Genomic DNA, 12,382 nt, shown 5'->3' on the forward strand with positions numbered 1-12,382 from the left:
TGGGTAAACTTAAGGAAGTTTTCCCCTTTTGCTGTTGCAGTAATAGGAAGAATGGGAAGTTGCGTGTCACAACTCCGTAACCTAACACTAATGTATAAACCAGTACATTAGAAAATACTAATCATTAGACCAGCAGGGCCAAACACCAGCTGCAGCGACAGCCACCGACTGCGATCGTAGGGTGACCACACTGTCTTGGCCAATTATCTTATATGCTGTAAGAGTAGCCTATGGCTACAGTTGGAGCCATAGGCCATTTTGCAATGACTTACAGTTGTCACATCCACCTATGGACCTGCTGCCAATATCAAATTTACCAACATAGCAAAACTGTTTTTCCGAAGATATATTAATGTTTTATCTTCATGAGCAGTTCTTTTCATTGTTCTCTTTTGAGACTGCTCGTAAATCTGGCTCTAAATACAGCTCACTGGCTGCCATAAAATGAAGAAAATATATGTGGTATTTCTTTCTCTGATGCAAATACATTCTTATATGATTTTATTGTATTTTATATAGTTTTGCCAATTCTTTGAGATGCATTAATGTCATTCATCGACTCTTGAAGGACTTTTTTCACACTCAAAACCCTTTTGTTTCTATGTTATTATCACAAATTTTTTATTTCGATTGAAGTTTTCTTTCTCACTCCCACTGTTGCTCCTTCCTTTTCGTAATTGTCCTCCCAGAATGAAATGTCTTCACAGGCTCTACAGGGGTTTGTTGTGTGTAGGTGTATGTGATTGTGACTGTGCATGTATTTGTGTTGTTCTTGCATTGCTACAGTCGTAAGGACCAAATGTGCTCATGCATGTAGAATGACGTCCTCCAGAGTGAGGGCTTTTTACTGTCAAATGAGTAATACAGAAGTGTGTGTGTGTGTGTGTGTGTGTGTGTGTGTGGGTGTGGAGAAAAGCGTGCAAGACTTGCAGTTGATGATCCCTTGGCATCGCTGTGATGATTTGGGCCCCCCAACACCATCACCAACACTTCAGCACACACACACACACACACACACCTTGCGGGAAATGACTGCACATTTTCCATGGTGACAGTTATGAGGTCATAATGATGATGGATTCTAAAGCCCAGTGAGATGGTAACTTTGTTTTTCTTGGACACAGACTTCCTGTTTACACAGGGGGAGGACGCTGTTTACACTGGCAGCCAGTTCACTCTAAACATAAAAAAACTCTCAATAATTTGATATGTGCTCGTGTGTGCTCCAGTCTGAGCATTTCCTTTGGTTGATTTCCCACCAAATGTGAAAAACCCTCTTTGCTGACAGTGATGTGAGCAGCAAGGGCATACTGGCAAATATGTAAGAAAAAAACAGGCTTATATGTTGTTAGTTGTAACTACAGAAAGTGGTTGATATCACAAGGCCTACCCAATTTATACCTATTATTTTCATTTTGGTGACATCTATAATGGGTAGGAGCAGTGGCGAGTCATTGGCTTGTGTAACAACAATTTCCTATTCATATCCGAAATGTCTTTCTTTTTTCCGTGAGGTTTGTTTGTACGAGTGTTCCAAGTCGGATTCAGCAAACTCTCTTAACAGCACAAACTTGTCAGAAATTCCTCATTTCAACCTGATAAATGCCATCTGTTGTATGTTCAAGAGATGTGATCATTACCGAAAAGAAAATGATTGTCATTGCAGAGCTGTACTGTGACGAAGGAGTGGACAATTTGTAGGCCCATTGTTTTGCTTATTTATTTCATAAATATATCTCAAGTTAGGTCATGTCAAAGCCCTTTGTGCTGGAGTGAATGGCCGAACGAACCTTTCCCTCGTGCTCAAAAAATCTCCTTGCCTCATTCCAGTTGTCAAAATAGGCAGCCTTCAACTAGAAATGAGAGCCTCCTTTCATTTACTTCTATGTGAAAGTGAAGCTCTATTATTTCAAAAATGACTAAAAATGTTGAGAACTGCCACAGTCATCATTATAAACTGCATGCTGTATGTGCCAGTGTTAATTATGGCAGCTATTTTAGATTTAGTCTTTGTCTTTGGACGAAAATGCTTATTAGTTTTTGTCACATTTTTATCCTTCATAGTTTTAGTCGATGACAACTCCAAACGTTTGTCGACGAAAAGTCATTACAGTTTAGTCAAATTTTAGTCAACTTTTAGTTGCAAGTGTCTTCTCTATGTTTCACTCGAACAACAGGACAATATATGATAAAGCATTTCACTTGTCCAACCAAAAAGTCTACTTGTCTCGGACAAATTATAACATTAATTGTCAAGCGTTGCATGTTTCACTTACAAGCTTTGAAGCTAGCGAACTGATGTTAGCTAACACATTAACCCAGCCAACGTTAGCTTGGAAGTCAGGTTAATTCATTCATTTATTACCGCAAACTGAAAACGTTTTTTGTGAGAAAAACAGGCTAAGCTAATGTGGCTTGCTAGCAAATTTGCCACAAGTTGACACAACAGACTGTCCAGTAACACTGACTTAACGTTAGCAAATGTATATGCTTAGTTAACATAAGGACTTACAGTTAGCGACTTCAAGTGTCTCTTCAGGTTGGTTGTTTTCTTCCCACCTAATTTGTAGCCACAGGGCGTCTCTCCATCTCCCGTTACAACAGTGCATTGTGTTTTCCTTTCTGACAAATTATAAATAAAGTGTGTCCATAGAGCTATTCTTTCATTCCGATGTTGTTGTCAGTAATCAGTAACTGCACCCCCAAATTCTGCTAGCTCCCTCCCTCTAGCATGTTTAAAAAATGCAGCAGAGGACTGCAGGACAAACACTTTAGGGGGCATGTGTAACGTAAGGAGACACCAACCAGAGTGAGCAACAGACAGCTAACCAGCCATGAGCAACTGCTGTCAGACTCTCCATGTCCACGCTGGAAACACACTGGAGCTTTGACAGTCAGAAGCACATTCATGGCTTCCTTTGTAAAAGTTTCTGTGTGGTACCTGTGTTGTAGCTGAGCAACCGTTAGCGACTCAGAGAGGCAAAGAGGCTCTCCGGGGAGTGTGTGTCTGTGGGGGAGTGTCAGTACGTAGCCATAGCCCTGCCGTTTATCATGGGATCATCATCAAGGGAAAGAATGAAGTCCGGTGTTGCTTCTACAGCTGTCAAAACTCCGAATCATTGCACCAAAATTGAAAAATACTAAGTAAAGGGCTAACAAAAACTAGCATAAACTCTTGTGAATGATGCATCTCGATCTGCATATATTTGAAAATGAGAGCTGTTTCACAGACTACAGTCAAAGGCAGGGGGAGGTGGGTCGGCTACCTCTGATTAGAGGGTGTTACACTCTTTTTTTTTAAATTTAAACGCCATGACGTAAATTTGTCCCAAACGATCGACTCTATGTCAGCATTGGCCTTGCAAGGTTCAGGGTGGTAGATGGCGTGTTGAGCCATTTTCCACCCATGAAATGCAGATTTGCATAAATTTGGCAAGAATGTCAATATTCACACCGGCATTGATGTGTTTCAACACAGTACAGTCATTTAATTTAGGTTACAGCTCAAAAACATCTTTAAGTGTGCAGTACCTCTTTAACTCGCTGTTGGTTTGGGACAGCATCTGCACACGTCACATCAATCTGCACCACACGTCAATCAATGACAGGGATGCATTGTTTACATTATGACAGACAGACTAGGCGTACAATTGGGGGAAAATATCGTGCATTTTGTGAATGACATGTTAGTCCCTCCTCATCTCATCAACGAAAACAAAACATACATTCCGTCATAGTTTTTATCGTCAAACATCTATGTTTAGCTCATCAACGTCTCGTCTTCGTCATGGTTGTTGACGAACATTTTTCTTCATCAACAGATATTGCGTAGCTCTGGGCTGTTACGTTTTAATGCCACAACACTTCCTGCAGCTGTATCCCACCTGACTAATGCACTAACGTCACAACAGCATTGGTGTATGTAGTGGTAAGTGATCCGTCCTGCAGCCTTAATTTTATGATCTCTTCCTCTCTCTCCAGGTATCACAATAAGACAAGCAGGTCATCACTCTAACTCTTACATCAGTGTGTGTGTGTGTGTTGCTCCACCACAAATTGCCAAAATCTGATTGATGACTTAAATAAACATTAGATCAGCTTAGCTAGCCTGGAGGAAAGACTTCAGACTTCACTGTAAAACAACTTATTACAGACTACTTATGTACCCTGATCAATCAATCAAACAGACTACTAATATTAATCTTAGTTTTGACAGATTTCATTTCTCATGAATGATAATTCCACAGTGCTGGTCTGGTTAGATGCTGTTTTATTTGCAGGACTGTGTGGGAAGAGTAAGATACTCTAACACTGCCAGGGTTATCTATTTGATTCCCACTGGGCCATCCACCAAAGTGGATGGGCTTTTGTCAGCTATTGTGAGTCATTTTGGATCAAGATGTCCACCAAATGGCATTAGAGCTATGACATGCTGGCAACTGATTCATCAAAGGTGACAAATGTAGCATCATGTACTGTCACTTTTGCCACATTAGTAGAAAAAATGTAAACAAGAAAGTTTGCTTCCACCGGCATCAAAGCTGCATTTTACTTTTTACTGTGTGGGGCTGTTTTACACTGCAAAACAGGAGCCATTTATTCTAATACTGTGCATGAAACCAACATTCTCTTTGTGTCTATGAGTCTATCCCAGAATGCAATGGGTAGAAGGCAGAAAAACACCATGAACATGAGTTGTCTCTTGTGGTGGCAGCAGCTCAGTCTGTGGGGACTTTGCTTGGGAACCGGAGGGTGGCCATCTCCTGGGCACTGCCGAGGTGCCCTTAAGCAAGACACCGAACCCCTAACTGCTCGGGGTGCCTGACTATATAATCCATAGAGGGATTAATAATGTATTTCTTATTCTTCTCCTTTCCTTTCTCTCTTCCCCTTCCTGTATTTTACTGTCCTCTGCTCTATTCCGTTGCTTCTTTTGTTGTCTTTAAAGTGTTGTTGTTCTTGTCTGGCTTTTTATTTATTTATTTCTCAAAGAGGCCAACAGGTGTGTGCAGGATGTGGGAAGATCGATGGTTGAAATGAGCTTTATTGATCGGAAGAAAGCTTACCAAACGGTGAAGCCCTGGGGCTCCTTATGCACTTCTTTACCCCTCTCTCATTTCTCTCTTGTTTCTGTCTTTTATTTTTGACAAGTTCTTTTCTGCCTTGTTTTACGTGTTACCTGCCTTTATTAATTCCTACCTCGTCTCTGTTTATTTGATCTCTCTCTGCTGTATACCAATTTTTTCCCAGGTATTTCTCACCATCCAACCGACAACAACTAACCTGTAAGGACCCTTGGGCCTCTTCAGTCTTCACCATTCTTTTGCAAACACACAAATACACAGACACCTGGCTTTCCAAGACAGCGTTAAAGCTGTTTCTCTCATTTGTACGCACAAAAAGTGACAGAAGTAATTGTGTTAATCCCAACACCAGGAAGGTGTGGGGAAGGTGGTTTCAGATGCTGTCTGACCATCCGTCAAGCACTTGTGTTGGAGTATACTAGCGCCTTAACTCCCAACCCAGAGTGAACCAGGATCTTTGGATGAAACAGCCTCACCTGGATTAGGGATCCCGCGGCCCCCTCCTGGTGCTAGTCCTTGTAAGTGAGATCCCTGATGAGTTGGGCTCAGTCCGGCTCAGTCCGGCGAAATAAAATGGAACCGTCACCATGTGGGCCGGCCATCCACAGGGCAGGAATTGAGGTTGGATGCACTGTTAAGCGGACAACAGGCAAAGGCATGGGCTTTGGTGTGTTCTTTCATTAAATGAAACATGGGCACTGTGATTTGAGCCACCCCCACGTACACTATCCTGGTACCATGAATACTCACTAGAGCACCACATCTGTTTATTATTCCACAGATGAAAATAGTTCCTATCAAAGGCACTATTTACTCCTCTTTCCATTTGCTAAAAGCTACAGTGTCCAGCTGTTTTAGAGCTTTTTTTTTTTAAATTAATCTTTATATTTGTGTTCCATTTTTAAAGATTTGGGTCTTCAACTGGTCCCAGGTCTGAGTGCCACAGACAGGGTAGGGAAGTCCAAAATTATTGAGAGACGGACATTGTTAGTTTTGGTCTTTTCATTGGATTGGTTGACAATAAGAAAAATATAGACTAACACCAGTCATATCCTTTACAGTACCAAAAACAGTCCCTTTGTCTGATCATCAGATTAGGATGCTGTTAACTGGCATTTGGGTTCAAAAGAGGTCCATTAACAGGTCTTTGAAATAGTTATTTGAGTAAGATAGAAACAACCAGTTTCTGTTTAATGTGTAATCCAAACTTGCATGTGCATTAATGTCAAAACAGTACATGAAGAATGTTTTCTTTTAATTTTCCTGTCCATAGTATGTATAGTACTTTTCATTTAGAGCATGTGCTGCTAATTGTTGAGATGCTGATATTAAGAGAGGCTATGAGAGACTGTGATAACATCACATTTTTAATCACCAGGAACAGATAATGTAGTTAGCAGCGAGATAGAATTTCATTTCCACGAAAAGGAAAACAAAAGTGTAATAATATGGCTATGAAATTTGAGCTCATTAATTTTAGCAATGATATTAACTGTAGTTATATTTAATAAAGGGGTTGAGGCATGTTTTTGACACATTATTGGGATTTAGACTTAGAATATGCTCCTATCACTGCAGTAGGAACAGAGACGTGCAGAGAAGGAACTGAGCGAGACAGATACACACATCAGGCAATCACATGCATGCAAAAATATACAATAAGTGGCAAAGTGAGAGCACACACACACAGGCACACACACACACACACACACTCACAGCAGGCTCCATTAGAGTGATGTGTTGTTTTTGGTGCTGATACGGCTGGTTATCAGTGAAGTCTGGCTGTCATATTGTCCTGACAGAGCGGAGATACAGATACAAGAATCACAGACTTAAATAAACACCGAAAGGCTCCTGAACATCAAGACACGAGATGGGCTTTAAAAGCATTTGTGTGTGTGTGTGTGTGTGTGTGTGTGTTTGGTTTTGTGAGTACACATGCTTACTAATGTGGCAAGATACCTGAATTTATAGTTCCTGTTAGCTCTATGTGTATACGTGAGTGTGTGTGGATGTGTGTGAGGCAATGCTGAGTGACGTGCAGTGACAGCGACAGCACTGTGTGTTTTATCAGCACTGGTTAAATGTTTCCTGCCACTCTTCCTACCCGCTTTCGGCGACTCTAACCTTTACAAGGCTGCTGCTGGTTTGTGATCAAATACCTGCAGAACTAATGACATTCCCATCAGCCTCAGCTGTACTTTGTGTTTAGTGCAAATTAGCAAACGTTAGCATGCTAACACGCTAAACTAAGATGGTGAACATGGTAACATACCTGCTAAAGATCAGCATGTTAGCATTGTTAATATGAACACGTTAGCTTTTTTTAAGATTATTTTTGGGGGCATTCATTTGATAGTGAAAGACAGGAAAGGCGAGAGAGAGAGAGAATGACGTGCAGTAAAGGTGCGATATAGGCGCCCCTTCCATTAGCATTGTTCTCAAACCACAGCTGTGCCTAAGTGTAGCCTCACAGAGCCGCTAGCATGGCTATAGACTCTTAGTCTTAATAAAATGTATTTTTTCAGTGCTGTGAGCTCAACAAACTACACTCCATTCACCTCGATTATATTCGGGTGGACGCAGAAATCCCAGAGATAGATATATAAAACCTGAACAAATAAACTGTCTGCATAGTTAGAAAATATCTTTTTTTTTTTGTAATTTTGGTGAACTGACTGACCCTTTAAACAATTACACCAAGTTTTAGAAAATGGGTCAACTTAATTTTTAAGTGACACAATTAACTAAATCAGTTCAGTATTCATTCAGAGTAAAGGTGTATTCAATTGCCATGCTTTTTCACACTAGTTATTCATCAAAAGTTACTGTAAAATGGTTTCTTATTAGATAGTCATCAGGGAATAATTGTAGGTCTGTGATTTTTTGAAACATCACAGTGTGTGTGTGTGTGTGTGTGTGTGTGTGTGTGTGTGTGTGTGTCTGTGTGTTGCCTTGGGGCTGACCTGCAGCAGGTGCTGCACAACACACAGACAAGACAGCTCAGGGCAGTGAGAGAGAGAGAGAGAGAAAGATTAAGAAAGAGCTGTCACCTTTAATCTGCATCCAGACCCACAAAGGACGGCACTCTGCCTCATCCTCTGCTGTGAGAAAACACACCAATGCAAGATGCACATACGCACACACTCTGGTGTAATCCTCCGGTAACACACACAGTACACAGGCAAATATGCAGTGTTGTGCATGAACATGCTAAAAGAGCGGCGTTCATTGTACACCCTCGTGTTTTTGGTAAAAGGTGAACCGTACATATCCGTTTGCAACTAAGTTAACGCGTCGCTAACTCAACAAAGCTCACGCACTGTGTTTTACAGCACCCGGCATGCCCATGTGCTGGTCCACAGAATCTGATGGGTCACAGATTTTTGAAACGACACAGCAAGCTGAAGCATCTGACTAGTCTTGGGAAATACAGTATCTGCGAGTGAATGATGACCACAAGAAATCATTATAAACAGGGTAAGATAAGCCAACAGCTGCAAAGTTCCTCTACCCAAGTCAAACTCACAGCATTTTGTAAAAAAAAAAAACAGAAGAAATTAACGTGAACTAGTTAATTTTTTGGTACTGTGAATTTAGTTCAGAATTCAGAATTGTGAACTATATAGCAACATTTTGGACTGAAATCGAATCATTTCAGTGGGATCGCCATAAGCAGTGGATTATCTCCCAGAGGCAAGTAAATCCACACTGAGTTTTCACAAAGTTTAACTTCTGCGGTAATTTACTTTCTGATTAGAGCGCAAATAGTCACTACGTCACCAAACTTCCAGCACCACATATTTCGCAAGGACAGCCAAATAAATTTCACTGTGCCACATTCTGGTGTTACCGTGTTCATACTGAGTGCAAAATGAATTGCATAGAAAGTCAATGGAAAGATCTGAGTGGGTGCAAAATGATACACACTCAAATTTAGGCAAAGACAGGTCTGCATGAGTTGAAAATATAACTTTTTAAGCTTATCTGTAGGCTTTATGACTCCACTTCATGAACATATAGAGGCAAAAGGGAAAAGGAGAGGGACTGGAGGAAACTATCAGAGTTCCATATAACCCAGGTTAACCAAAACTGATATCAACATCTATCAAGACAGTGAATCGGAACTCAAACAATTTCATTTTTGATACTTAAGCAGGGCTGGAGCTTCCTCATATCTTCCAGGAAATTTGGAGATTTTAGCAATTGTGAGCAGTTGCCAGGCAACCAGTGGAGACTCCAGGAAGTTACTGCTCCCAGCCAAGAAATAGCATAGCATATAACCCCCTGTAAAATAGTTAATTGTTGTTTTCACACTTTGGTTTTTCTACAGATTAAACAAACGAGAGATGTTAATTAATGAGCTTTGGAGGTGCTGGCAGGTGGATTTTGTTACCTTTGGACAGAGCCAGGCTAGCTGTTTCCTCCTGTTTCCACTCTTTGTGCTAAATTAAGCTAACCAGCTCCTGGCTGTAGTCTTATGTTTAAGGCTTGTAAGTGGTACCAATCTCCTCACTTAATTCTCCACCAGAAAGCAAATAAGTGTGTTTCAGAAAATGTCAAACTATTCCTTTAAAGACTGATTTCAACATTAATTCACAAAATAAATATGTTATTTTAATAAATAAAGAAATGATTCAGTATTTCCCCAATATTTCCATGCTGTTAGCCTCTATCTTTGTTTCTTTATTCATTTGTTAGTGATAGCACTATGCATTGGCATCATCCTTAATGGAGCAGTAGATAATTTTCTTACTTTGACAAAAAAAACTTAACTCAAGGTCTACTTATAATCTTTTTTTCCAGAGCTTTCAATGACATCACAGTCTTGGAGTTTGCTCAGAGGCAGATTCTTACTGCCTTGGATCATAAAATCGGTTGATTGCTGGTCACTCCCACTGACTGAGACTGAGACTTCTCGCTGCATATGCCATTTTCTCACAATTTTCAATGGATTCTTTTTCTGCTGCCTGTTAGAATGATTAATAAGCAGCCAGTTGAAACATTAAAAATGCACTGATTTACTTTATGATTATGCACCAGAGCAAAGGGCCATTAAGTTAATTACACAAACTGACCAGGCAAGTGTCCTATTTATCACTTTAAAAGGTGTTCATAAAATTTAGGAAAATCATTTAGTTTTTAATAGATAGTCTTTATAATATTAAAGCCACCTTTTTGGATATATGCAAAATACTTTAACATTAAAGATGCCCTGTGGAGTTTTCTTAAAAACAAACAAAAGTTATTAGTTCACGTTCATTGTTTCTTACCTAAACTCATTGTGTGTATCCTTGAGGTCTAACAAACATGTTGAATGCATTTCTTTCCTCATAAAAAAATTGCTAAGTGAGAGTTTTTGAATTTTTTAAATCATGCATTATTTACATTCCTTGTTTGCTCAGTAGCATTCTGGAGCCTTTGTTAGCGCATTCCTATGTTTCTTTGCATGTTACCAAAACCAACACTGTTGATCAGCAGAATAGCATTAAACTAGTGGCAGGGATGTGTAACACGTTGCCCGCATACTATAGTGCGTGTGCATGATACAAACAAAACTCATAGAAACATTGCTCCATATTGCTACTAGTGGCCAAAGACTCTACTGGGTAGTAATTGTGAAAGGTAGTTGACAATGTTTATATTAAATGACTTTAGAGTTGCATGATATGCATCATATTGACCATATTGCTTTCACTAGACAGTGTGTAAACACAAATTTTATTATAACCTAGCCGCGTTTAAATCTGCATTTACAGATTTTTTTGGCCACTTGGGGGCAGCAGACACAAGGCGTAAACACAACATCGACATATTATCACATTTCAAAGTTGATAGAGCTAATGTGTTTGCAAACACTTGCCTAGTTACACCTTCAGCAGACAAAGAGCAACATTAGCATTCATTTGGATACATATTTCTGACAACCTGATGAATGTAAATCCAATACTCACTCTTTTTTATCTCCACCAACTGCTAAATACCTGCTATTGCGGCACCAGCTCATCGCTTACTTTATATGTCTGCCATTTACTGAAGGCAGTTAGCGTACAGTCAGTTTTTTTGTTTGTTTTTTCAGGTGAAAACAGCTGCCTGCTGCGACCAAAAACGATGCGATGAGAGCTGTGAGACTGAACCAAAGCAGTAAAGTTGTGGTACTTAAAACCAAAACAATGAACTGAAAGATTATAATACACTCCACAGAGCGGTTCATCACTATGAGTGACCTTTTTTCATATTCAAGTAGTCATGTGATCCATTGTTAATATAAAAATATTGATTATAGCCACTTTAATTAGAATTGATTAGCATCCAGCTAACCTTAACTCTAAGGATCAGCAAACATTCAATATTAGCTTGTCAATCAATATCAGCTTATGGAAAAGGTCCATTCAGTTTGAGCAGCCGGTTCATCAGGCTCAATATTACACTCACCATAAAATGGGCTCTTCTTCTTTTTGCCAATAACGTTGTATGTATGTTTGTAGGTCCCTCTGTATATTTTCATCTCAATATAATTTTCCAGGTCATTTCAGTTTTATTCTGTTCAGTGTCATTCAATTCCCTTTTCTTTACTGCCACTGAAATCTAATCTGTTTCCATCGTTTTCATTTGTCTCATTTCATAGATTAAGCTGGATCTCAGTGAAAAGGGTCATAAACTCGGCTTCTTGGATAGACAGTCACACACACACAAACACAGACATACACACACACCATAGTCAGTAATTGCCCTTTTACTAAAGCATTATCACAGGTAAAAGTATTTGTGGAAGGAACTATGGTGAGTTGGCTTCTACAAACACACCTACATTCCCCACCAAGTACACACACACACACAGACACACACAGCGGTGCAGTTGGCTCCTGTGTTTGCTCAGGGAATAGACTATGGTTGAGCGCTAATCTCAGACATGTTTGTACTACTTTTATTGACTTTCAGTGTGTGTAATACAGAGAGAGAAAGAGACAACCAAAGAGAGAGAGATTACGCTGGATGAATGGATGATTCTTTGAAACAAATAAGAAATATTAAGTATTATATAGCTATTTTTTAGTAAAAAGTCAAGCCTGCATCTTTCTCGTGTGTGTGTGTTTGTGTGTGTCTCAGGGAAAGAGGAGCAGAATGAGAGGGAAAGACTGCTGATTTGTTGAGATGTTGAATTTAAAATTGTTAATGTTAAAATTTTAGCGTCACACTTTTCACTTTGATCTGGCTCACTAACATCATACAGCTTTACAATTTAAAAACATTTCTCTAATTAGAGAAGCATACTGTGGTTGGCATGTTTTCACCAT

This window comes from Siniperca chuatsi, linkage group LG21, assembly GCF_020085105.1.
Source record: "Siniperca chuatsi isolate FFG_IHB_CAS linkage group LG21, ASM2008510v1, whole genome shotgun sequence".
NCBI classification, from domain to species: Eukaryota; Metazoa; Chordata; class Actinopteri; order Centrarchiformes; family Sinipercidae; genus Siniperca; species Siniperca chuatsi.